The sequence below is a fragment of the Etheostoma spectabile genome, chromosome 8 (assembly GCF_008692095.1).
Source record: "Etheostoma spectabile isolate EspeVRDwgs_2016 chromosome 8, UIUC_Espe_1.0, whole genome shotgun sequence".
Classification (NCBI taxonomy): Eukaryota; Metazoa; Chordata; class Actinopteri; order Perciformes; family Percidae; genus Etheostoma; species Etheostoma spectabile.
In genome coordinates, this window is record NC_045740.1 from 8,639,586 (window position 1) to 8,665,771 (window position 26,186).

The window sequence follows — 26,186 nt, forward strand, 5'->3', positions numbered from 1 at the left end:
GGGTTTTCTCCAACTGGGCCCCCCGCGCATGTCTTCCCCGTTCCCTTTTTCTTTCTTTTGCGTCCGTCGTTAAAGGCCAACAGGGCCCAAAAAAAAAAACTTTAAAAAAAAAAAAAAAAGGGGTTAAAAAGTCAGTTAATTGTTTTTTTAAATTTTTTTGTTTCTGGTTTTTTTTAAGGGAATAATACTGAGGGGGAAAACATTTTGCTTTTGTCTCAGAATAAAAATTATGTCCCTTTTTTCCTTTCCAGGAGAAGAAAAACTCTTTTTGATGCTTTTAAAGTGGCCCGGTTCAACATGCTGCAATTTTTCGTCATGTTGTGCGTGATTTCGTCACGGCAAAATTTTTGGGCCATCCCAAAACAAAAATTTTGGATGGACAGAGGGTGTTCAGAGACCACTAGGGGGAACCCAACCATCTATAGGATAAATTTATGCAATTACTTTGAGCTGGGGGCAGTAAGATTGTAAAAATGATCCGGGGGGGTAAACAAAAAAGCAAAACCTTTTAAGTAATGCAAACCAATAATGCAAACTAAAGGGCCTTGTTTTTTTTACCCAGAGTTTTTAAAACATCCCTCAATAAATAGACTTGAACAAAAAAGGGTATGTTTTGTTTTTTTTCGGAGCTTAAAATTGGGTTATACTCCTTTTGTCCCCCGGAAAGGTGACATTAAGTATTTTTTGATGTAGGCAAATGGTGTGGGTTACCTGAATGTTGTTTGGGGGTGGAGTCCATTAGAGGAACTTTCTTTGAAAGTTTTAAAGGGAAAGCGCAATATTATCCCTTCAGAATCTCATCGCCTGTTTAGAGTAATCGTATTTACCCTTCCCCTTTGTTTGATTTGGGTGCACCCCCAGGTTTTTCGTGTTCCGGAATCACTGTGGAAAAAAAAGTAGGGTAAAGTGGGGTTTTGGCTGCCCTTTTTTAAAACATCTAAATAATTAGTAGCGAGGGTAAAGAATTATATTCTTAGCTGACATAAATTTCAGAGTATAGAAAACCCTCTGCGTGTTTTCATATTGAGGGTTTTGGGAAAGGTTGGTATACATGAGACGCGCTGGATGAAAATTGAACAGATGACGCAGGATAGAAGTAGAAAATTCATTGGTCTGGCTGCTCTCAAGATGCAGCTCTGCATAAAAGTGTGAAAATAACCTTGACAAAAAAGCACTGGACACAAGGAAAAAAAATCAACATTTTGTGCTACTGCTTGGAAAAATGTATTATTTGGACAAAGAAAAAATAGAAATTTAAAAGCTACAGAGCTACTGAGTTTCTGTAAGAAAATAGGTCAATTTCATTCTGCTGCTGGTTTGGACCCTTTGGGCTAATATTGCTCACAACGGGTCTGTCTGGGGATTGTGTTACTCTGCATGATGTCATGGATCGCAGCACCCAGCTGCACAGGTGCAGACCTGTCCTGTCTATGACTTTGTTGTTGATTTACTCCTTTTGTTCTCAGAACAGCTATTGCCTTAAACCTTATTGCAATATTTACGATGTACACAGTGTCAGGGACTTTCTTCAACTACACACACATTGGGGTAATAGGGCTAGTGAACCCACCTGCAACAAAGTACGTTAGGCCATATAGGGCTTTCTCTGTCAATACTCCCACACTCTGGAACAGTCTACCACTCCATGTTCGCTCTGCCCCATACTTTCCCACGTTCAAAAAGCACGTCAAAACATTTCTTTTTACTAAGTTCTTTGACCCCTAACCCCCATGAAAGGCGGCATATGAATCCCAGTTGTTGTTGTTGTTGTTGTTATATCCACTCTAACCATTGAAACTATTGTTACAAAGCCTTAAATTGTAGATAATTATCTGAATATCTTTGGGGTTTTGGACTGATGGTTGGATAAATCTAGTTAATATTAAAGAAACATGCCACTGTTTGTTGAAATAGGGTTTATCACGGTCTCCCCTAGCTGTAGATAGGTGTACCAACGCATTTTTTGTCTCAGTGCATGCATTGTTTTTTAGTCCAGTGCAACACCAGCAGCGCCGCCGCTAGTTAGCTTAGCATAGTGAATGGAATCCTATGTTGCCGGTTAGTATCTTGTGAGTAAAAATTAGCCAAAAAAAATTCCCAACGCGTATTCCCAACAAGTACAAAGACCAATGCAGATTAAGACTGTGTCCTATTCAGATATTGATTTGGGACTATATTGGGTGGAAGTAAGCTACAGCCAAAGCACTGCTCACTTGTGTGAAGCAACTGGGATGAGGATCAGCACCTCTAAGTCTGAGGCCATGGTTCTCAGCAGGAAACCGATGGAGTGCCTACTCCATGTAGGGAATGAGTCCTTACCCCAAGAGAAGGAGTTTAAATACTTTGGGGCCTTGTTTGCGAGTGAGGGGACAATGGAGCAGGAGATTGGTCGGAGAATTGGCGCAGCGGTATTACATTCAATTTATCGCACTGTTGTGACAAAAAGAGAGCTGAGCCAGAAGGCAAAGCTCTCGATCTACCTGTCAGTTTTTGTTCCTACCCTCACTTATGGTCATGAAGGCTGGGTCATGACCGAAAGAGTGGCTTGCGTCTCCCTTAGAGATACGGTGAGAAGCACAGTCATCCGTGAGGTGCTCGGAGTAGAGCCAATGCTCCTTTGCGTTAAATGGAGCCAGTTGAGGTAGTTTGGGTATCTGGTAAGGATGCCTCCTGGGCGCCTCCTTAGGGAGGTGTTCCAGGCACGTCCAGCTGGGATGAGGCCTTGGGGAAGACCCAGGACTAGATGGAGGCATTATATCTCCAACCTAGCCTGGGAACGCCTCGGGATTCCCCAGTCGGAGCTGGTTAATGTGGCTCGGAAAGGGAAGTTTGGTGTCCCCTGCCGGAGCTGCTCCCCTGCGACCCAATACCGGACAAGCTGACGAAGATGGATGGATGGATGAATTGGTGACAAAGCACAGCCCTGGGGGAGGCCAACCCTCACTGAAAACAAGTCTGACTTACTGCTCTGAACCCGGACACAGCTCTTGCTTTGGTCATAAAGAGATTGGATGGCCCTGAGAAGGGACCCCCTCACCCTATACCCCCACAGCACCTCCCACAGCACCTCCCGCAGCACCTCCCACAGTATCTCCCGGGGGACCTGATCATACGCCTTCTCCAGATCCACAAAACACATGTAGACCGGTTGGGCATACTCCCAGGCTCCCTCCAGGATCCTTAAAAGAGTGAAGAGCTGGTCAGTTGTTCCACGACCAGGATGGAATCCGGATTTTTCCTCTTCAACCTGAGGTTCAACTATCGGCCAAACCCTCGTTTCCATCACATTGGAGTAGACTTTACCAGGGAGGCTGAGAAGTGTGATACCCCTGTAATTGGCACAGGGGAACTACATCCAAGACAATATATTAGTGGCCTATTTAAAAACAAAAAAACAAAATTGAGAGACGGGCTGACACATTGTTGGTTTTGGTCTTTAAATGAGATTATTATTATTATTATTATTACAGTTCAGAATGACAGGGCCATTTGCCATGCTTTGGTTAATTTATCAGCTGTGATTATGTAATAACAAGTTTAAAGCATACCAAGTACATAGGTAATCATATTGCCGCTTGGTTTAATTCCATAAAAGCTTTGAGTGTTCATTAGGGTGCATCAAATTTGAATGGGAAATTTTAATTTCAAAATATCAATTTGGCTGGCATTGCATTTTGTTCCATTAAATAAAAATGACTTTTGCAAAGTTTTGAGAAATTCCATTGAGATTTAGGGTGCCACCTAACACATGAACTTTTGTGAAATTTCGAAAAATGGGCATTTTTAGTCTAATTGCCAAAGGTTGACCTGGAAATGTTGAGTACAGTGAACTTTTATACAGTAACATGTTCTATAGGGTTATCAAAGTAAAAGTTGTATGTTTGCCCTTTGGGCAACTTGGGCATTTCTCAGAATTCACTTTCAAGATTCTCCATTCATTTGTCCTGTAGACAAAATGAATGGAGGTGGCCTACGTGGCCTACCCTGAGTTTTTGTGCAGCAGTGATGGATGTCGACACACATATAAAGTTTATTGACTTTATTGTTAAACACAAGGAGCGATACTGACACACTTAAAAGAACAAACCCTCTCTAGTGGCTAATTCACTGCAGCCTGTTGCCTTGGTGACATCTTCAACCTTGTAGCCAGTGACACGACACTTGTCGGCTAAGGATATAATGTGGAATGAAGACGTTTGTTCCAGTCTTCTTACGCTTTGACACTTGCTCCAGTCTTCTTACACTTGTGGGATGGTTCGCCCTCAGATGGGTGACAGACTGTATAGTATTCCTCCTCTGGCTCCTTCACACTCTCCGACACCAAGCTGGACATTGCAGTCATCTCCTCCAGCTCCTTTTCACAGAGGAACAGCCTGGCTGCTGCGGCAGCTTGACGCTCCTCTCGCCGCTTCACCTTGAGCTGCAGCTTTTGCCAATACCCACCAAATGTGGCCACTCTGTCGGTCTTCATTCTGGCCAAGAAAGCTAGGTCTTCTGGATTATCATTAGCTTTTCCACATTTGGAGGCCACAGCGGAAATGTGGCATCAAGTCTGCACTACATTTTCTCCAATTGTTTCGCTGTAGTCTCACTTGACGCTTGGCCTGGGAGATTTCCGCAGCTTGTTGTTAGCATTGACTAAGTCTACCATCTTGTGGCAACGCAACGCTTGTTGCTCACCATTGGGATGTTGGCTTTCTTGTAAAATGGCCGCACCTGCTCCAGGACAACCTTGGCTGCTTCGAACTGCGACAACGCTCCATTTGCACCAGGTTTCTTGGCAAGCATGCAACGTAAGATACTGGCGACCACTTGGCAGTTTTGGCACCGGTGATGATGCCATCCTCACTGGTGATGCTGGGGCCCAGACCAAAAACCAGGATGCGACTGCTAGTCTGGAAGGGACCAGTGGTGAGGGCAGCATCTAGAGCTGGATCCTGGGGTGGGCCGTGTTGTGCAGTGCCTGAGAATGAAAAGGATACAAGCTCAAGGATAGTGTTAAAACCATATCTTAGCATACTTAATATGACTCAATTATGATAAACCATGCTTGCATAAGCCTCAAATTTTAGCTTTACATAGTCTAACTTCATCATAACTTACCGTTACATCACTACCAGAGTAGCTAGCTGTGCTCGCAAATATACTTATATTTAAAATGTTAATTTACTGTAACAACTACAATGCTACTCTCAATAAACATAAGACATCAATACTCTGAATATGACATTGTCCACTCTAGAATACTGTTGATGTTAAGCTTAATAGCTTAGCTAACGTAGATAGCTAACTGTGGTTAGCAAACTGTTGCTAGCTAACGTTATCTAGATGTAATGAACACCAAATACCTATAAATATGACTTAAGTATACAAAGACACAACTACAGATATGTTAGTAATATGTAATAATACATAGCCAACACAATTTAACAGAAAGATCACCTTAGTTTTCTTGAGCTGCAGTGTTGTTTACCTCAGATCTCCATGGCGACCATTGAGCACTGTTTACCACTTTATCCAACAAAAACAGATGTGTGGTGGCACCCCTAAATCATCATGTATTGGAAAAATATTTTGCATGTGTTGTTTCTACATATATTGGAACACTTTTAGCACCCAGCCATATCAGAATTCAAGAATTGTGTTTTTTGATGCACCCTAGTGTTCATGGTCTTTGCCTGAGTTTAAGTATATACACAAACAATGCATTGATCTAGTGCTAAAAATCACCTTTGCAACACTAGATCTGATTTACTTGTTCTCTTTAGCATTCACATTTGTCTTTTTTCTCCCCTTGGTTTTAAACACGGGTCTTGGTTTTATCGTTCCTGGCTTTGACTTGACTTCTGTGGTGACAAGCCAAGTAACAGACACTGAGCTTTTGTCTCCACCCTTCTGATTTAATCTAGCACCTGTTTGCTATGCAAAGCCTCAAGAAGGGCTCTTTGATATAGGGGTGTGTGTGTGTCTGTCTATGTGTGTGTGTGTGTGTGTGTGCGTGCGCACGTGCAAATCTGATGCTATCTGTTTGATACACTAACTAATCTGTGCTCCAAGGGTGGCCATGAGTACTTGATTTTTTATTTCCTAAGATAGTATAGAAGCTATATGGATAATTTCAAACTGGATCACACTGTTACAGCTGTTTGTTAATCAGACCATGACCTGAAGAGAATAAATAATAAATCAAAACTACTGGGGGCTTAAAAGGTTTGCCGAAGCATCAAAAATTTTTGTTCTTTTTAAAATATAAAGATTTTGTATATCTAAAAAAACGAAAAAGGTTTATCAAAATAAAGGTTTGATTAAGGAGAGATATTTCGAAAGTATGAGCATTAAAATTTTCTTAAAACGCTTTCATAAACTTTTCAAAATTTTTAAAACTTAAATTTTATTAATCATTTTTGGGCCAAAACAAGGGCCGCAGTAAAAAAAATTTGGGGGGGGGCGTGGATTTTCAGAAATTTTTTAAATTTTCAGATGGTCGCCTGTTACAGCGTTTTTTATCAACCTGACCTGAACAGAAAATAATAAATAAAAACCCCTACTTTTGAGTTATTATTATTACTTGTGTAATCGGATGAAGGGGTTTTTTTGTTTCTTTTGTTTTTTGGTTTGTGTCTTTTTTTTTTGCATTGTTTTTTCATTTGCGTCCGTTTTGTTTTTGGGTTTTGTGTGTGTTATGCAGTTGTTTGTGAATGCCACATGTGTTGTCAAATTAAGAAGTTTTTTTTTAATTCCCCGTTCCAATATTTTTTTTGGCCCAAAACCCCAAAACCAGTTTAAAAAGGGAAATACCTTGTCTTTTTTTTGGGGTTGTTCGTCTTATGATACTGAAAAACCCATAAGGGCCCCCTTTTAGGAAACGGTATCAATGGGCCAAATGTGCAATGTTTGATGCTGGGGCAGCATATTTCTTGGTTTTGAAAAGGTATTCAGTTTCTTCACATATATCATTTCTTTTTGACATGATCCTTAGAAAAAATTCCCCCTTTTCTTTTCGGGTCATTGCGTTTCATCTAAAGTCTTTTTAAAGGAAACAGTGGTTTTTGTCCTGGAAAAAAACTCTATAAATTAAAAATCAAGGTGACATTTGGTTATTAATTTTTTGGAAATATATTTTTTTTGATTTTCTGAAGTTCCTTAGGACCAAAAAGAGTAAGATTAAATGTTACCAGGTTTGTCCCCCTCTTTAAATTTTAAATGAAGGGGAGTGGGAATGGGCCGACGGATTTGAAGGGACCCCACGGGCGAATCACGTTCAGATTCTCACATTACATAGAAGACCCCGCGGATCCATAGTGGGCGAAGTGTTGCCCCTGTGTGAAAACCCCTTGTAGAATGTTTGCCTTGTTTTTTTATTATTTTAAAATTTATTTTTTTGACAGAAAACTACTAAACATGTGTTCCCCCTAGTTTGACCCTTTTCAAAGGAAATGCTGCCCAAGTTAATTAAAAATCCCATTTATCCCTGTTTTAAAGATTGCCCACTATATTTTCCCAAAACCACTACTGAAAATCTAAAGTTACAAAATTACTTAAGTTTTGTGTTTTCAAAAAAACCATTTGGGTTCTCAGTTTCCTTTTACCCCATCAGTGTTTTTCTTTTTCCCCAATTTTTAGATGACTCGGGTTGGCGTTAAATGTTTTTTTAAAGCTATACCACAAATTAAAGTGAAGCCTTTTGGAGGGGGCTTTTACTCTTTCATTCTTGCTGCCTGTGGGTCTCCTATTTGGACCTAGTAAAATTTTTTTTGGGGTTTTTTTTAAACCTTTTTAAAATTGGGCTGTATTTGCTTTGCCCTGTGTTAAATTGATAGAAATTTAATTTCATAAACATTTTCTCTTTGTACTGTTTTAGACTTTTAAGCTTAGTATCTTCTATGTCTGTAAAGGGGACCTTTTTTTTTTTTTTTTTTTTTTCCTGTCATAGATAATCCTGAGAAAAAATTAAAAATAAGGAGCTTTTTTTTTTGTATTTTGACTTTAATGAAGGAAAGCTGGTTAAGGGGGAGAGAGGGGGGAAGAATGCAAAAACCGCCACGGGTCAACTCGGACCCCTCTTCAACCCTTCGCGTTGAGGAAAAAACCTCAACATGGTGTCTCCCCAACTAACACCGGGCCACAAGGGTTTATTATTGTTCCATTTTTCACATGGGAAACCCAAAGAGTTTGCACCTGTTTTTCTTCTGCACAAAGTTAACCCCATCCAAAAAGGAATTTGGTTTGTTTACTGTCTCAGTTTTTTCGGGAAAAGGGCAACAGATTTTTATTTCCCCCTATTGGATCACGCAACTGGATCTATGCATGCTACAGTTAATGCACAGTTAAGCTTTGGGGAGTTTGAGTGCAACTTCAGTGATTGTGTATTTTAAAAAATTTTGCCAAACTAAATTTTACTCCTTCTCTCATAAAATTTGTCAATTGCCCCTAAGATGAAAAACAATTTATAAACCATACAACAATTGTGCTCACACAAAACGACTCAATAGCTCAAATAAGTAATTGGTGGGATTTTGGCCATTGCACTGTAATTTTTATACTAGCATTGACAGACCTGAAGAACATTGCCTTTTGACATCTAAAAGACTTGAGTCTTGACTTGGACTTGATTCAAAAGACTTAAAAACAGCTCTGTGGTGTAGTGTTTTAGATTACATTATATTGTAGGGTGTAAGGCATTTTAACTGAGAAAGGAGAACTGGCCAATGTATCTAGGGATAAGTGTGCTTGTATGGATTTGAATGAGTGTGTGGTGCTAAAATCTTTAAAAAGGAACCCTCTAAAATCACATTTGCAGGCTCTTCCTGACAGTCATCAGAAGTAATCCTTAGTTGAGTCATGTGTTGTCAAAATATATCTTTTCAAAGGATACATAATGGAGTGATTTTAGTAAACACTGGAGGTAATATACACAGGAGGTGTTGATATCACAACGACAGATGGTCAGAAACTAGACTGACCAGGCTAGATCACAGCATGCACCAGCTCAGAGTCTCCACTGTCTCTGTGTCAAATACTGGCATTCATCTGATGAAGCATTTTCAAACTTTCCCAGTACTGAGCTAATTCTTTCTTAGTATGTCACTTTTGTATTTTTACATGCCTTCATCCAAGATCTACGGCATGCTTGACAGGACTTAATTGGGATGACATTACTGCAGGTATTAAAAAAATAAAAGAGCATCTTCATTTGTTGTATGAGTTGACGTAGACAATCAACAGAAAAATAACAGGCAACTATTTCGATAAACAATCAAGTCATTTTTTAAGCAAAAATGCCTAATAATCAATGGTTCCAGCTCTGTTATCTTTATTCTGCTGGGTATTTTTCACTCTTTTCTGACATTTATTAAATCTGCAAAGATTAATTGATTAGTTGTCAACTTTTAAATTAATCGGCTATATAGATAATCGATTAGTCTGTTTGAGTCATTTTTTTAATACAAAAGTAAAAAATTCTTTGATTCCAGGTTCTAAAATGTGAATATTTTCTAGTTTCTGAATATCTTTGAGTTGTGGACAAAAAAAAATACATTTAAGGACTTCGCCTTGGGCTTTTGGGAAACACTAATATACATTTTTCACCATTCTCTGACATTTTATTGACCAAACAACTAAACGATTAATCGAGAAACATTCAACTATGAAAATAATCATTATTTGCAGCCCTACATTTAATAGATGAAAAGTATTGAAGGGACAGTTCACCCCAAAATCAAAAATATATATTCTCTTACCTTTAGTGCTATTTAGTCTAGACCTAATCTAGATTGTTTTGTGAGAGTTGCCCAGTGTTGGAGATATTGCCTTAGAGATGTCTGCCTTCTCTCGAATATAATGGAGCTAGATGACACTTGGCTTGTGTTGCTCAGCCCAAAAAACATTTGAAAAACTCCACAGCAATGTCTCTTTAGAGAAATCATGACCCAGTTCCTCTTATGTTTTGGCATTTTTTAGCCCCACAAGTGCCATCTAGTTCCATTATATTTGAGAGAATACAGCCAGTATCTCCAACATTGGGCAACTCACACAAAAACCTCTGGATTAATAACTAGCATGGCAGGTAAGAGGAAAATATCTACTTTTGATTTTGGGGTGAACTGTCTCTTACATGACATAATAATGGATAATAAAAATGGTTATTTTAGTTTAGTTAGTTGCAGCCCAAGTGTGGGTGATCTGTTGACGATTGCCTCTTAAGAGATTTGCACATCGAAACAAGATTGAGATAATGCAGGGTATAAGAAACTAAATACAATGAGTTGTAAAGTTCAAATTGACGCCAGTTGTGCGCTCATCAATATCATTCTAATCATACCTGTGCAGTTCAGACACAAACTGTGTAAGAATAAATACATTTTTAAGTGTAATACAACAGACATTCACATTTCTTTACTATTACTATATTTAAATAACAATCTTGTATTGGATCAGCATATTGATATCAATTTGATATTGGTAATTAGACAGTATACTGTACAGTGGAATTTTACAATGATTTTTGATATTTTTCCTATAAATTTACTCTTAAAGCTTTAGTGCGTAGTTTCTGTTATGTAAAGATAGTAGTATTGATGAAGTAATGATAACATAACTTCCGGCGCGTCCACGTGACACAGCCTTCCGCGATTTCACACAGCCTCTACCCCTCCTCCACGCAGTTGCCAGTAGCCAAGGAAGACATGGAGGATTGAAAAACATGATGGACTCTTCAGAAGAGGTAATTATCTTCAAGTTATTTTGGACAAAAGTCGCTGGACAACACAATCTTCTGAACATAGCAATACGGATAGTCTTAATTAGCTTTGTAGCAACTCATTTGGCAGTGGCTTGAATTAACGGAGGTTCATTAATATCAAAAAGTTACGCACTAAAGCTTTAAATTACTCCAGACCTCAACATATGGCTAAGCTGTTAGTGCTCATCAATTTGTTTTCTCCTAGTGGGAAAGGTTATTGGTAATAAAATATCTCTGTTTTGTTGTACTGGATGTCAATAAGCTTTCTTTTCACCTCTCTGTAACCTCTCAAACCTTTTCCAGGACTGTGAACAGCCTGTTTGTCTGTAAGTGAGTGCATCTATATTAAAAACCACTGAGAAGTCAGAGTCAAGCTTTGCAGTACTTTTAGCAGCTTAAACTCTACATAAATGCAAATAAAAAGGTACAGTCTGTTTTCTGTAGTCAGACCTCAGTCAATATAACTATGTTAGTATAGCTGAACAGATCTGACCTTGTTTTTGTTTAATCCATCCACCATTTAGGTGTGTCTTAGTTTAACAGACTAAGTCACTATAATTAATTGCATGATTCATGTTCACTGTCTGAACTCATAATCTAGGGCTCCTTGACTGTCTTAGGCCTGAGTACACACACTGACGGTCGTCATGGCAGTACAGTTGATGCCCTTGGCAATATCCTGCAATGTTCAGCGAATAGATATTCTAAAACTAAGACTTCATAAATCATGTATACATTGTGATCATAAAGAACTCATAGGAGGTCTTGGTGGTGTCTTTGGTGGTGATCCTGTATTTAGAAAATATGTACAATACACTGTATTTATTTACTATAAGAGTATATTTTTTAAAGCTTATACCAGTAAAGATCAGCTTGCAAATCTCCCGTTACTGAACCACATTTACTACCAGAGTCCTGAAATCACATTTGCATGGCAATACTATTTGTTGCTGCATACTAATTGACCCTGAAACTGGGTACAACCAGATGCTTATTGTTTATCCAGTGCACATGTCTGCCCTTTGGTATCATGTGCCAAAAAATGTGTCCACTCTACTTCAGAGTGATCAACTCTGTTCAACCCACACCAACTCATCAAATTCCCTGTAGCTGTTTGCATGATTCTTCATTACTTAGAATGACCGGATCAATGTCATGCTTTTGCATCCTCACAGACTGGTGAGTCAGTATGCATGCAAAAGCCTATTCATCTAATGGAAAATGTGTTACAGTCCCATCCCTAGTATTTACCTGCTATCCAAGCTTGCCTGGAAGCTGTGAGTGAGCTTGGTATGAGAAAGGATTGACATGGTTAAGGTGGTAGTAATATGAAGGAGGTGGTGGTGACTCTGTACAGATGGTTTGACTTGTCTTCAGTGGACACGCCTGTGTCATTGGAGCTTCTGTTGTTGTTGTTGTTGTCTACTGCAATTGTCATTATTAAAGACTAAAATGATTCAGTTGACACAAGTTAAGTGGGGAATTGTTAGTTGACTGAGAGCCCCATAGCTGTGGGGATAAGATTCAAAACCACAACAAAGAAGTACATTTTAATATTGGAACACTGTGGAACATGCATTATAATGTTTGACACAAAGGTAAATTAGTTAAATTAAAGAGTTAAATTACTATAGAGAATGCAGCAGCATTGGCTTAGATTTAGACCGAGTTGGATATGTGCAGGTATAGATAAATTAAGAGTTTTACTTCACCCACACTGACTCACCTGAATTTAGGTCTAAAAGACTCCTGTGCCTTGGCAAATGTTTCTAATTATTTAAATATGTAATTCTTTACCCTTTCTAAGTCACTGGTAGAGTATTTCTTTTGTTGTTTACTGCCGTCTGGAGGCCTTGGCTGCTGCTCGTACTTGTGGGGATTTAAACTGTAGTTGGGGTTCCATGCTGTCCATGGTGTGATGTGAGCAGTTGTCGCATATCTTTGCACTCTTTGAGGGATTGCCACGCGACCCAGCAGCAGGCCGACAGACAGACATCCTCTGATCTGGTCTGTTTCTGGGCTTAGCTAAGTTTAGAGGCCTGCAGAGAGGAGTGACCTGAGACGATTTCTGGGCGAGGCAGAGAAGTGGGGGCCTCCACTGCTGCTGTATCGGCTGTGCCCTGTATGCTCTGGTCAGTGTATTATTAGGCCTGGACTAAAGTTTGCACACACTGCATAATTTAACTTAGTGTCTAGCTTAACCTCAGTAAACATAGGACTACTGTTGGTTTGTATTTGCCTTTTTAAAAAGTAAACCGTGTCAAACTTCATGAAAGTTTATGGAATCTGTAAAGTTGTTGGACAAGTTCACAAAATAATGTGTATTTAATGTAAACGTTTTGTCTTGAGTAGCTATTGTGTTGTAATATAGTTTCATAGCTCTGTTCTATTTTATGGTATACCCGAATAGGGCATATTTTCTAAATCTGTTTTCACTCCTTTACTTCTGTCCTCACCATGCAGTAATAATCCTCCTTTCTCATGATGCATTATATTCATATCTCTCTAGTCCCTATGGTCTCCAGGTTGGTCAGGTTTGAACCCTCAAAATAAAGCAAATATGATCATTCCTTCAGGATTTTGTCATTGCTATACACTATGCTGATAATAGTATAACAAATGAAAACATGTCAAGGCATAATGAGATGCATTGTGACAATGAAATGCCCAGTTCTGCATTGCGAGTTGTTGGTATACTCTTAACAACTCAACCGAGATTAAATCTATATTGCACACTAAGATAATGTTGAGCCAATGAATTATAGAAAAATATCACGGTATAATTATTTCTACACCTTTTCAATTTGTCTCCATTTTGGTATTGCTTATTCCATGTTACACTACTTATTATTATGAATAATACTAAATGTATACCTTGTAGTTTAAAGAGATTTTATTTTAACTTCTCAAATTGTTCAGCAAAAACATACCACTCAGCAGAGTTTTATGTTATGTGAAACATACCCTTATTTCTCCTCAAATGCAACTCCCACCTGAGCTAGCTAATGGGACTGAAGTATGCACTTGTGCCTGCACCACTGCTGGCATGCATCATATGCTAAATATTTCATGTAGTGACTCAGGGTAGACTGATGATGAAGCCAATCTAAGGCCTATTGAAGCCCTCTGCACAGTCCTACAGCTTTCTGCTGCTTATACTTTGTTAATATATCAGGCTGTCTTTACTTATTATACCTCCTGAAGCCTGAGTGTTTGATTCAAATCACTTAATCGTTAGACAGGACAGCTAAAGACCATTGCAACATGGCCATTATTTTTCATTTACAATTTTGTTAACTATTGTGGAAATCTATACTGTTATTATGTAGAAATAAGTTATTCAATGTTTTAACCTGTGTATAAGATGAGATGCTGCACTACAGAATGTATTGCCATAGTTAATCATATGCAACTTTCACTTACTGTGAAAATTGTAATTATGCCCTCAATTGATCAGCTAAGATTAGTTTTCTGCAGAGGTTTGTGATAAACTCAGCTTTTGAGTCGTATGTACAGTATTCTGCAGCTCACATACCAGCATCATCATCATAGTGAATGTATATTATGATGAATGTACTGTAACGTTTTAAATAGACACTGAACAGATAGGAATCTTCCTAGGTGTTGATCAGCAGTGTGCCCCCTGTGATCTTGATCCTGTGAACTTCAGATTGAGAGACAAATAATATTGAATTTACACCCTTGTTAGAAGTGCGGAAAACAGGCGCTTGCAGCAAATAAACAGGCAGGCTATGTGCTTATAGTTGACTGTGCTTTTCCTGACATACCTGCCATTTAAGTAGAGCCCTAAAATTATCGTTGCAAATAGCTTACCTAAGACAGAAGCAAAAAACTGAAGAAGTTATAGTTTGTGAAGCAGCTATCACTAAGTGCAGGGGAGGGAAGGCTCTATCTAGTGGGACTATTTCATCTCAAGAAATGTTTATGCTCATTTGATGCACTCATCTGCCCTTCGCTCCTAGTTTAGTCAGAAATTGAAATTGGGCAAGCATGAACGAAGCCCCCGTCAAATCCTTAAGAACATGATTTATAATAATGGTATATTATAGATTTTCCTTAAGGCCACGACAGATATAATAAATAGAAAAAACAGTTGCTACTTGTCTACTTTTAGATTCACATTACATTTTAGATTAGATTAGATTAGATTAGATTCAACTTTATTGTCATTACACATGTACAGGTACAAGGCAACGAAATGCAGTTTGGGTCTAACCAGAAGTGCAATAGCAGTAAGTGCAGGATATATACAATGGTTTCATAAGTGCATAAGTGAATAAATATGGAAATTAATACTATTATAAACAGAATTTTACAGATGGGTTTGTCCTATGAATATAAAATATGGACATTCCAGCAGTTTCTGGTTGTAATTAAAATGGTTATGATGATTTTTCACATTAAATTTTCCTGTTTACAAGTGGGACCAACACCTAATGTTTTAATTCAGAGTACTGTGTATATATAATATAGATTGTATACTGTATAGTATTGTAGAATGGTAGGGCATGGTACTATGTGTTTATTTTTGGGAATTTTTGACATTTCTATCTTTTGCGATAAAAAATTAGGCTATATTTAAAAAAAGCAACATTCCAGTAAAAATATTCACGTTTATGTTTAAAGGTACTCATTCACATGGCTTTAAAAAAATCAGTTGAAATTTCTTTTTGAAGATTTTCTTTCCCAAATCCATAGACATGATCTGTTTGATGTTGCCTGATTCACCTTGCCATGGGGCTTGAGCTTTCTTTAGATCACTCTAACAATGCCCATTGTAATGTGCCTGCCTTGTCAACCCAGTGTGTTGACAAGATGAGTGTTTCTTGGGGGGACGAGAGTGGGATGTGAATAGAGAGGTGAACATAATCGCTGTGTTGCTGCGGTAACATGATACTGCAGTGAGAGTCGTAAACAAGGTGACTTCGGCAGTGCTGTAACAGAAGAGACCCAAAGTAGTTACCTGTAGCTTCTTAGATCAGCGACAGATGGTACGGATTTCAAAATAATTTTACTAGTATCAGGAGTTTCCGGAACGGTGTCATAGATATTTTCAGTTCTGTTAATCCACATATGGGTGGAAATTATTCTATATGTAGAAAGGAAAAACTCCACGTTCCAACCATTGCCATTTACAAAAATAGAACTTTCCACATGTTGACGTGAATGGGTTTTAAAACACTCTTTTCCATGTTCGAATTATCATTGACCCAAGGTCAAGAGCCATAAAAGTGTCTGCTTCCTTCTCTTAGCCCTGCATCCTTAGAAAGAATACACCTGTTTCAACTGGTGACCAAAGCAAGCCATATTAGGAAATAGTAACACCAGTGACATCTACTGTTAACTCCAGCCCTCTCGTTGGGTAAGGAGAAAAACATTCATGTTTATAGATTGCTGTCTTCAGTTAGTCTTGCTCAAACACATGGTCAAATACCAAAGAGCGGCATGATGGGATTTCATGAATGTTCCACATTGCCAGAGCTTTATCAGAGCAGCCGTACCAGAGCCCTCTGAGACTCTGGAGAAGGGTGCCAAGGGCGGTGCTCTGTTATCTTTCAGCTGTAAGCGCTATATGTTGGGGATTAAGATCACTATTTCAAGACAAAGTTATAAGATGCAACTGCTGCTCCACATCTTTTTATTGACAGCAGTATCTGCACAGACTGCCCTTTGGTAAATAAGTTAGAGGTCAGAAATAAAATTCCATTAAGTAATTTTTTGTATCAAATGATCCCCTATAATGTAAAAGGTGTTGTAGCAGATCCCACTAAAAATCAGCAACACTGTTTTTTTAAACTTCAATTCAAACTTTTGTTGTTGTTGTTCTAAGCTGGAATGTGTAGTGACGTGCACATGGATGGGGTCAGAGTTAACAAGAAAGTCAAGAGGTTTACATAAGAAAAGCTTGTTTATTCACAGTAAGTGCTACTTTTTTTAAACTAATGTTTAAGCTATCTTCTGCTGGTGTATGTGGTCTGACATACGGTAGGTCATGTGTTTATGTTTTTAATTGACAAAAGCCAGAGTTGAATGATGACTGAAAAGCGCTTCCTTAAGACAGCTAATTTTTGTCACCAATGGTTATTAGTGCATTAGGGAAGCTAATTTCTGAAATGGGTTTTTGTCTTTATTTTAATTTTTTGCCTTCACTTAAAATGTTGCCTATAAAATTATACCAATGTTATATGAGAGCATTTACTGATATGTTTATTTTGGATTTCCTAGACCCCTCTTACCAAGAGTGAGAATCTTCTTGCTCACTAAACCTGTTCGAGTTATGATTCACTTGGATCTTTAACCCAAGTTTTTAAATTGAATCGCGAGTCTCAAGTATGGTTAACCCGGATCAGTCCTACTACAATGCAATCTAAAATAATAACAGCGATACACACACACCTCTTGCAACAATAGCTACTACTTTTCCTAGCTGCAAAATGCTTTATAACTTACAATTTCATAGGGAACAACATCTCCACAAGTCAACTCAAGCGACTGAGTGAGCAGAGAGACAGACCAACCCGCAGACTCATAGCCGGAAGTTTGCATACCACGGGATTCACTCGACGACTCACGAGCCCTCGATGAATCATCGAGAGTCAGTCAATCCCGCAAATCATCCGGCTACGTTGTCATGACTGGATCTAATTTAGACGAGCGAGTGAAGTCTCTCCTCGAGCTCAGAGTAAAGCAAATCAACAGGCTTACTGTAGGTTTGGTGTATAAATGTAGTATATGTTAAAATGCAATTATGTCGAGCAGAGAGTTGGAAACATTGCAAGCTTGCATCGGCTCGCGGTTGGGGCTTGCCCATGGGCTTGCGTATTAATGCTTGTGTATAAATGTAGTTTGTTAAAATGCAATAAGGTTGAGCAGACTGTCTGCAACATTGCCAGCTCGCATTGGCTCGCCTTGCAGACAACTCACAAGTCCTAACGTAAATCAGTCAACCACTTAAATCAGCCGGCTATATGAGTGGATCTGTAGCAGATGGCCTATTGCTCACTGATGGGGCTGAAACGATTCCTCAAGTAACTCGAATAATTAGATTACTAAAAACCATCAATGCAAAAACACCAAAACTCTATAGGTGTATCTATTGTAAAATCAAACTAGCTCACCACAATAGCACACCATCAATGCTACATCATCTTAGTAGAAAACATGCAGTCTACTCCTCAATTCCAAAGAGCAAACACAACACAAATTAACATCAAAGTGCCCATATTATGAAAAAAAAACACAATTTCTGTGATTTAGGGTGTTATTTTTTGTCTCTGGTGCTTCCACACTCATACAAACTTGAAAAAAACTATCCATGCTGTTTTGAGTGAGATACAGGTTTCTGAATGTCCTCCGCCTTCAATCTCCGAGTGAGTTGTTCAAAATCTCCACGGCTTTCTACGTCAGTAGCCGAGACGAGGTGGCTACCCGTAGCACATGCTAGCGCTAGCATGCAAGCCCGCTCTCAATGGCAAAACACTGCTACAACACACACTAGTTCACCATAATCTACAAAAGAACGACTTGTTCTGCAGGTATTCCACAACTGTGCCCTCGTTTAGAAGAAGTCTCTCAGCTAATCCTGCCTTGTACTGACCAAAGTTGGAGAAAGAGTTATTTAGCTGATGTGATCTTACCTAGCTACTGCGCATGTGCGACTCCCAACAAAGATATTGTAGAAGTGAGTTGTGTCACTCTGTAGCTAAAACAAGTACGATGTCTCACTCTGTAGCTAAAACAGAAACCCAAACATACAGGGTGAAAACAAGATCTGCAGGAATGTGCAAAACAACAAAAAATATGGTGTTTTTAAAAAAAAATGAAACCATGTTAACCTATTCTGGTACAACCTCAAAATATAAATATGAACTTGAAAATGAGCTCAATGTCTGCTGCTCTCGTCCACCGTGCAGTTTTACACAACTATAGCATGCTACTCTACAAATACCAAAGTTTTAGAAACAAGCTAAAATGAAATCTGTCTTTTTGCAGTCTAACTGTTTATCTTAATTTGCCATGAATTTAAATGGACAAATTCTTGTAAACCTAGCTGCTGGCGGAGATAAACCAGCCCCTCTTGGCTGGAGCAGTAAATCCACATGGCTACTTAATATGCATTCTTCATTCTTTCTCCTCATCTCCTCACTCAGTATTAACCTTCTCAAAATGTGTCCCCCTGAACAGTATAGTTGAATAGGCCTACTGTGCTATAAGCTTTGTACAGTCACATCAACCTGAGCTTAGTGAACTTCTATTTTACATAAGAGCCAGAGGCAAAGGGGTAGGGGACAAAAAAGATTTATGTTTGGGTCACCAAAAATTTACTTTAGCCTACAGAATAAGGGCCCTTGCTGCCAATGCTTAAACATATCAGCATCTATCCCTGTTATTGCATGCAATTTAGGCAAAAAATATTGCTTTAACTTAGAGATTCACCAATTACAATTTTCTAGGCCGATTCCGATTTTGTCATTGAGTTTAACCTGCCAATACCAATTTAGCTGATTCCGATTTTTTCTAACCACTTTGCAGCACACACAAATATTTTTTTTAATCTTTTCTTTAATAGAACATTTGACATTTGCATAGAACATAGAATTTTTTTTTAACAGATAATCAATCGCTATAAAATAGAGCTAAATAAACTACTCCTGTTGTGGGAAATTCACACACATCTAAAGTGCAATGTTATAGAAGAACCATTTCCTTCTTTTCACATCCAACTAAAAAATGTGATGTATTTAGCAAACTAAACTTCTGTATGAAAACAGGTAATGCAAGTACAAAAGGCCGTCTGTGAGCAGTAATTTTTAGCGTGCATGTTGCGCGGAAAAAGAGAAGGGATAACTAGCTATTGGAAATCACATGTGCGTGTCCTTGAGAACTGTAAGTTGTATAACTTATGGTGTCAGTTCATTGTTAGCTGGTGATTTTGTTGTTTGTGTTCTTCACCTGTTAGCTAGTTTGCACGTGGCTGTTGGATCGATATAATGGAGATTGTTGAACAACCTTGCTCACGTTTGTATTTTATGTGCATTATGTCCATGCTACAGTAGTTACACCGCATTAAGATAATGTAATTAATAGTGGTTTTATGGTTATTTGTAACCTATATATAATTCCTATGCATTGTGGATGGTAGTCTTCACAATGTTATTTATTTACAGTATTTGACCGGCTGGCCTGTTGCCGGTCATGGCCGATCATGTGAAAATTGTCCAATTATGGTCACCAGCCGTCAATCGTGCATCTAACTGAAATATGTATATTTACTATTGATGTTTACTTTAAAGCAAAGTTTACTATAAAGCAAAATATTTCTTAATTGATTTATCGATGGAGTAATCTGTAGAATACTTGATTACTGAAATAATCAATAGCAGCAGCCCTAATCACTAATCTTATGAACAGAGTGGGGTATACCTGTTTGTGCATTGCATTAACCATCTCACCATTAATGGCATAGCATTTTCCTGCAGTAGTAGTAGTAGCTGTATGAGGCTTGATATTGCCGCCAGTGCTTAAAAATATCAGCGTTTATCCCTGTTATTGTATGCAATTTAGTAAAAATATTATTTTAATAAAAATGTTGCTTTAACTTTTTTATTTTCTAGTCCGATTCTGATTTCCGAGTAGTCTTTAAGGCCCACGGAGGGGGGGAAGGGAATGAGGATACTGGAACTAAGTGTGATCAATCAACACCATCGACACCATGCATTACAGTTGACCAACTCTTCCTGCATGTGTGAAATTTGAATAATTCATTGACACCAAACCCTTCAGGGGTATTTTGTTAAATTGGATTATGAAAATAGATTGCTTCTGTGGCTTTTTGAGAACATGTAGGCTATATTCCAGGTTATATACAGTACATTTTAATATTTATGAGTGGTAAACAAAAACACAATTTTGTAAATTTTGTGTGTTCTTTCTAATACTTGCTACAATTTTTTTTTTATTGCTATGAATAAAAGCATGTTTTGCCAGTGAGATTTTAACTTTAAATTTTCCCTCAACACTTGCATTGCTAGGGGGCAACCTCTAGTTCACCCAATCCTCAGCAGCGGCCCGGGTTTAAATCTAACCGTGTCATCCCCCATCTTTCTCCATCTATTCACTCTCACTTTCGTAATAAGGGAAAAGCCCCTCCCTCCCCCCCCCCCCCCCCAAAAAAAAAATTGTATTGCTAGTACAACCTGCAGATTAAATACATAAATCATAAATATATCTTCAATATATCCCATGGAGCTGCTAAGTGGACTTTTTTTCCCCATACACAATGAACATGACATATTGGCAAAGTGTTACCACATCTGTGAATTTTTATCTGATACTAAGTGGCTTGTCCAAGTTTCACATCTGTTTGTGTTATTTACATTCAGAATATCTTCTACAATTTATATTTTAAACCGCAGAAATGGCTTTTTGTGTTCCTCAAGAACACGATGGTCTCATGTCAAGGTCACTCTCTTGTCTCTCAATGCTTTCATTGTATTTCTTTCCTTTTGCAGGGAAGTGCTTGAATGTATTTGAAACAGTGAGACGCAATAGCTCATTGGGAACGGGGCTTTTCATTGGGAAAGTAGAATGATAGTCTGTGTGCTGCAGCAATAATATTTCAAGGCTGTTGTCCCCTACGGTCACAAGGGGTTCAGCCAATTTGTGTTAGCAAAGGTCAAATCCATCATGAGTGCTGTTTACATTCTGTGGTACCCTCCTTCCTCAGGCGTCATCCACTGAATAGTGTCACACACATTGGAAATCACACAGCCTTGTCCGAGTACAGTCGGCATTCCAGCCAACCTACAAAACTTGGTATGTGAGGAATTTTGTACGCTCCATTTCAAAACGAGAGAGACGGACAAAAGAGCAGTTGGATTGATTTTTCTGCTTTCACTGTCACACATATTAAGGCCTTTGCCATACATACAGTATAGCTCTTTATTTGCTCCCTTTGTTTAGGTGTGTTGCAACAGAGATTACGCTGTTACTGTTTTTCAGAAGGCCACATCTGCATGCTGTAATGGGGGATCTCTGTTCTGAGTTTTCTGGTTTGTATTTAGGCCTAGTTATTTATTTTTCAGTATTCACAATGCTCATGCATTGCTTGATATCACTCATAAGAACTTTTTCATAGTTTTCTTTTGAGTGGGAAACATGATGTAACCCACATGGAGTACAGATTATGGCGGATGTGAGTTGTCCATGCACATAAGGGTCAGGCTTCATTCTTTAGCTGGCCATCAGGCCTTAAATTAAAGGTCTCTGTGGTCTGTCATTGCTGCTGCTCAGGGCTTGACTGCCAGAACATGCTGTGACAACTGTCACTGTTCAAACTCACGCTAACCCTTCACTTTGTTTTCTTGTTGTATTTATAGACCACGTCAACAATAATGGTTCTGTTTTAGTAATTTTCAGTGAAAGCTTGTCCATACTCTGCTTTGTAAACAATAATTGATCCTTTTTTATTTAGTTTCAGAAAGTTGCTGGTTATTTTCATTCAAAGTTGTAATAGCATACCAACTGAGGAATTGTGGAAACAGGCCTTTATTAGAGTGGCTTCATCATTAAAAACATGACTTAAGTGTATGTACCAGTACCATGTATCTTGTCTTCACCAGAGTTTGCTTACCTGTGTTTACTCTTAAACTGGGACTACAGTAGAACTACTGCTGTGTCAGAGCTACAGTACAATACGTATGAGTTAGCTTTTCTTCATGTGTTCTTTACTTGAACACATTGCTTGCTTGTTATGAACAACATATTTACACCCATTTATCCAAAAGCTAGTGTAAATTGTTTGGGTTTTGACAGATCTCAGACTATATGAGAGAACACAGCTGCAGTCCATTTACACAATGCATTACAGTCTGTTTACTTTATCTACTGACTGCTGTGCCACTGAATACATTGAACATTGCAGATGGAATAATTATCATTATTAGTAGTAATAGTAATTAGTTGTTTTCACTGTAATTATGCTACATTTAAGCTTGGGTTTGAACCATGCATTACAAAGCTATCAGTGTCTTTAGCTTGTTTCAGCCAGGCATCAGCTTGTCTTTCTTATTTTCAGGGCGCTGCAGGCAAGAAGCATACGATAGGTTTATTAGAGTTTTTTCTGGAAACAGCCACTGACAGGGATTGATGAGATTGACTCAGTGTCAATGCAACATGTAAAATGAAAACAATGAACTAAATTCTTTAAGCTACAGAGATGGGTAATACTTTTCCATGATTTTTGCATTCTGAGTGATACCTTTTTAAAGTGATTACCGTGTTGAAGTGATTCATTGATAGACAGAAAATGTCAACACTTTTAGTAGTTGATTCATTGTTTAAGTCTTAGTTTCCCACACAAATACTGTATAGTGGGTTTTGTTGGTTGGACAAAACAAGCAAATTTGAAGAAAACCCAATGGTTATACAGTAACACTGCAGCAGGGAAAGTCCAGATGAGATGGGGAATCTGTGCACTGTGCTCACAATGACTAGTCGTAGCTGGCAGAGAAACATTTTATTTTCTGCTTTTTGAACATATTTAGTTCAGCCTGGTTCAGTAATGTGTACTTGTGGCTATGTGTTTGATTTTATTCGGAAGCATTGAGATCATGTGGGTTCTGTCTAACCACTGTTGTGAGTATTGTTGTCAGTGGTGGTGGTCTGTTATGCACCAGTGTGTAGGTGGTTACCAGCTGTCCTCTGGGAAAAGGCAACCATTACATATGTCCCTAATGGTCAGACTCTGCCTCTCAGCTGTGCTCACAGAATCAATAATATTCACTCAGCAGTTTTTGACAAATAGGTTGTGCCAAGTTTGAATATAGTCATTGTTTTAAGAATTGTATCTATCCATTCATTGCCGCAAGGAGTCTCCGATGACCTTTTTCAGAGGTTGAACGTCAACATGCTTTTTGAGCACTGGTAAGCAAGCTCTTGTCACGCAATTGAATTACCACACAGAATAGACATTATGCGGGCTCCCATACACTGGACACACACACAGCCTGTGCCCCAAAGGGATAAGTCGCATTATAGTCTACATCATATTATATCCATTCTGACAACAAACCCCAGTGATCATATACAATTAAGAGCAGTTGATCTAATTATTTCATAGGTCTGGCTCTAACCACTGAGGGCATTTTACAGTGACCAGATCATAAATATTAAATTTGGACTTGTGCATGCACTGAAAAAAGCTCAGCAGTGACAGAAAGAGTGCAGCTACAAGATGCACCACCCTTCCTCTGTCCACTCTTCTCCCACCCTTCCACAGAGGCAGCCTATGATGTAATGTTTCTGCTGCTGATAGAGCAACCCCCTCTCCTGCTTTTTTATTTTTTATTCCCCTCCCCTTTTCGATTTGCCACTGCCTTTGCTGCTCTCACTAGTGGTGAGAGTGGTGGTGGATGTGTGCGTGCGTGCGGTGCCGGTTCAGCTGCATCCCTGGGCATCTCTCGGGATCCCTGCAGAGCTTCTTTTCCTCTGTCACCACTCGACAGAGCGCCGCTCCTACTGAGCACTGCAAGACCTTGTCCTCTGCTGATAAAAGGTAATTCTTCTGGCTCATGACAATAGAAATTCATTGTTAAAAGAAAAAGAGGGAAAAGGGAGTAGAGAGGAGGATGGAGTGTAATAGAAGTGATAGACCGAAGGTTGACTGAGTGTCCAGTTAACTGCTGAGTAAATTGGTCTGGTTGCTGAAAGCTTCTTGTCGCCACGGCGCTGGATGCTATGGCAATTGCTCCCTCAGTGTGTGTGCATGTACTGTAGTATGGTGTTGGTTTCCATGGCAAAGACCGATCTCGTGCAGGCTCAGAGGTAATTCAGCATGTGTTGCAGAAAGCTACAATTACCTTTTTGGTGTGACGTGATTTCTTATCTCCTGTGCAGTACTGTAAGCTTCTTTTTTACGTCTATGACAACCTTTTAAAAGATCACAGCTCAGTTGTACTTTTTGATTTAAAAAAAGGATAGATTTTTATCAGATAATTATTTATCTTACTTCCTTGGAACATATGTCTCACTTTGATTCGTCTGCTCCACAAAAAACTGGGCGTGTACAATGACAGTCATGTAGCCGAGATGAGTGATGCGGTGGGTGTTATCTGCATGCAGATTTTGCACTGCTATAGAAATTTAACAGCGACTCACGATGCGTTACGTATATGCTTAGCCCAACACTTTTCCTTCTTCGTCACAGACTTTTTATGGGATGTGTATTTCTAGCACAGGTGCACAGAGGGTTGGTTGTAAATGTACAGTAGGTTATTTTTCAGGAGTTGTTTAACCTTAACTCTTGCACTATATCAGATGGTAACTTAATATTTTATGTCTCGTCTGCCCCACATGTAGATGGCCTTATAACTAATTCATCCCCGGGATTTTTCCTGTTTGACTCATTGCTCATTTCCACTTTCTTTTGTCTAATGCTATCCACTCAACTCCTTTGGTCATTTCCTCAGTACATTAGAAGTATAAAGTTGTTTTCACATATGAAATCCAGAAAATGCCTGAGGAATCAGGTCCCAACATAGTCTGGAGTTTCCCTTTCACACATGTAGCATACAACAGGAGAATTTCTGTGTCAGATGTGTCCTCACTGGAAGTACTTTGATGGTCTAAAAGGGGGGGGGATTGGACATTAGGTTCTCACATACTGCTCCGCCGGGTAATGTCTAGATAATTTCAGATTTGTAGGGCATTTTGGAAATGAGCTTCACAATTTTCTATTGTTGTAATCAGCTTGATGAGCTAACACATCTCTAAATTACAATCTCATTAACCCTTTGGGATCAGGATATATATTCTGCAGAAGGTGCCCAGCTTGATCAAAGTCAAGAGAAACCATGTGGTGCTTTTAGGGTCATTTTATGATTTCCCCATAGAGAAGGGGTCATGTTTACAGTAAAGGTAATTGGTCTTTGAGACTCAGCGGACACACAGCATATTATCCTTTGGGGGAATTATTCTGCATTTGCTAAAAAATAGGCAATCTAGCCGCAGCATGTATGTAGTTAATTGACTACTGAAACTGAAAGCAAATATTCATATAGTATTCAAATAGACATTTCCTCTTTTAAGACATGGTATTATCACCACACAAGTACTGTTATTACGAAACTGAATGTTTTACGCCTTACTTAAATTGATTATCAAAATAGTTGCTGATATATTCTCTGTCCAAAGATTAAGCAATTAATCAACTCTACCAGGTGAGCTATCCAAGCTCTCCCAAACCATCAAGTTTTAATAGGACTTTGACCATAAACAGTGTAGGTAAATAGATAGGTTTGTTGGATAAGAACGATAGATAAAATCATTGAATTCACTAAAATAACAAAAAAATGATTGATGCAACAATTCTTCCAATTTAATATTGCCATACAGCCGCCCTGCTCATTGATTTACAACGTCACCT

General features: G+C 38.7%; 1 protein-coding gene across 3 annotated transcripts in view; it reads left to right on the forward strand.

Annotated features, from left to right (window-relative positions):
* The window catches only part of sema4ba (sema domain, immunoglobulin domain (Ig), transmembrane domain (TM) and short cytoplasmic domain, (semaphorin) 4Ba), a 74,216-nt gene that overhangs the window by 2,864 nt on the left and 45,166 nt on the right, over nucleotides 1-26,186 (forward strand). Inside the window, exon 1 of one of the 3 annotated variants that reach the window (XM_032524113.1) lies at nucleotides 24,088-24,317. The exons of the other annotated variants lie outside the window; for them this stretch is intronic. The gene's annotated coding sequence lies outside the window, so the exon portion shown is untranslated. Of the gene's footprint in view, nucleotides 1-24,087; nucleotides 24,318-26,186 lie in introns of those variants that run through there. 3 annotated transcript variants of the gene reach the window in all.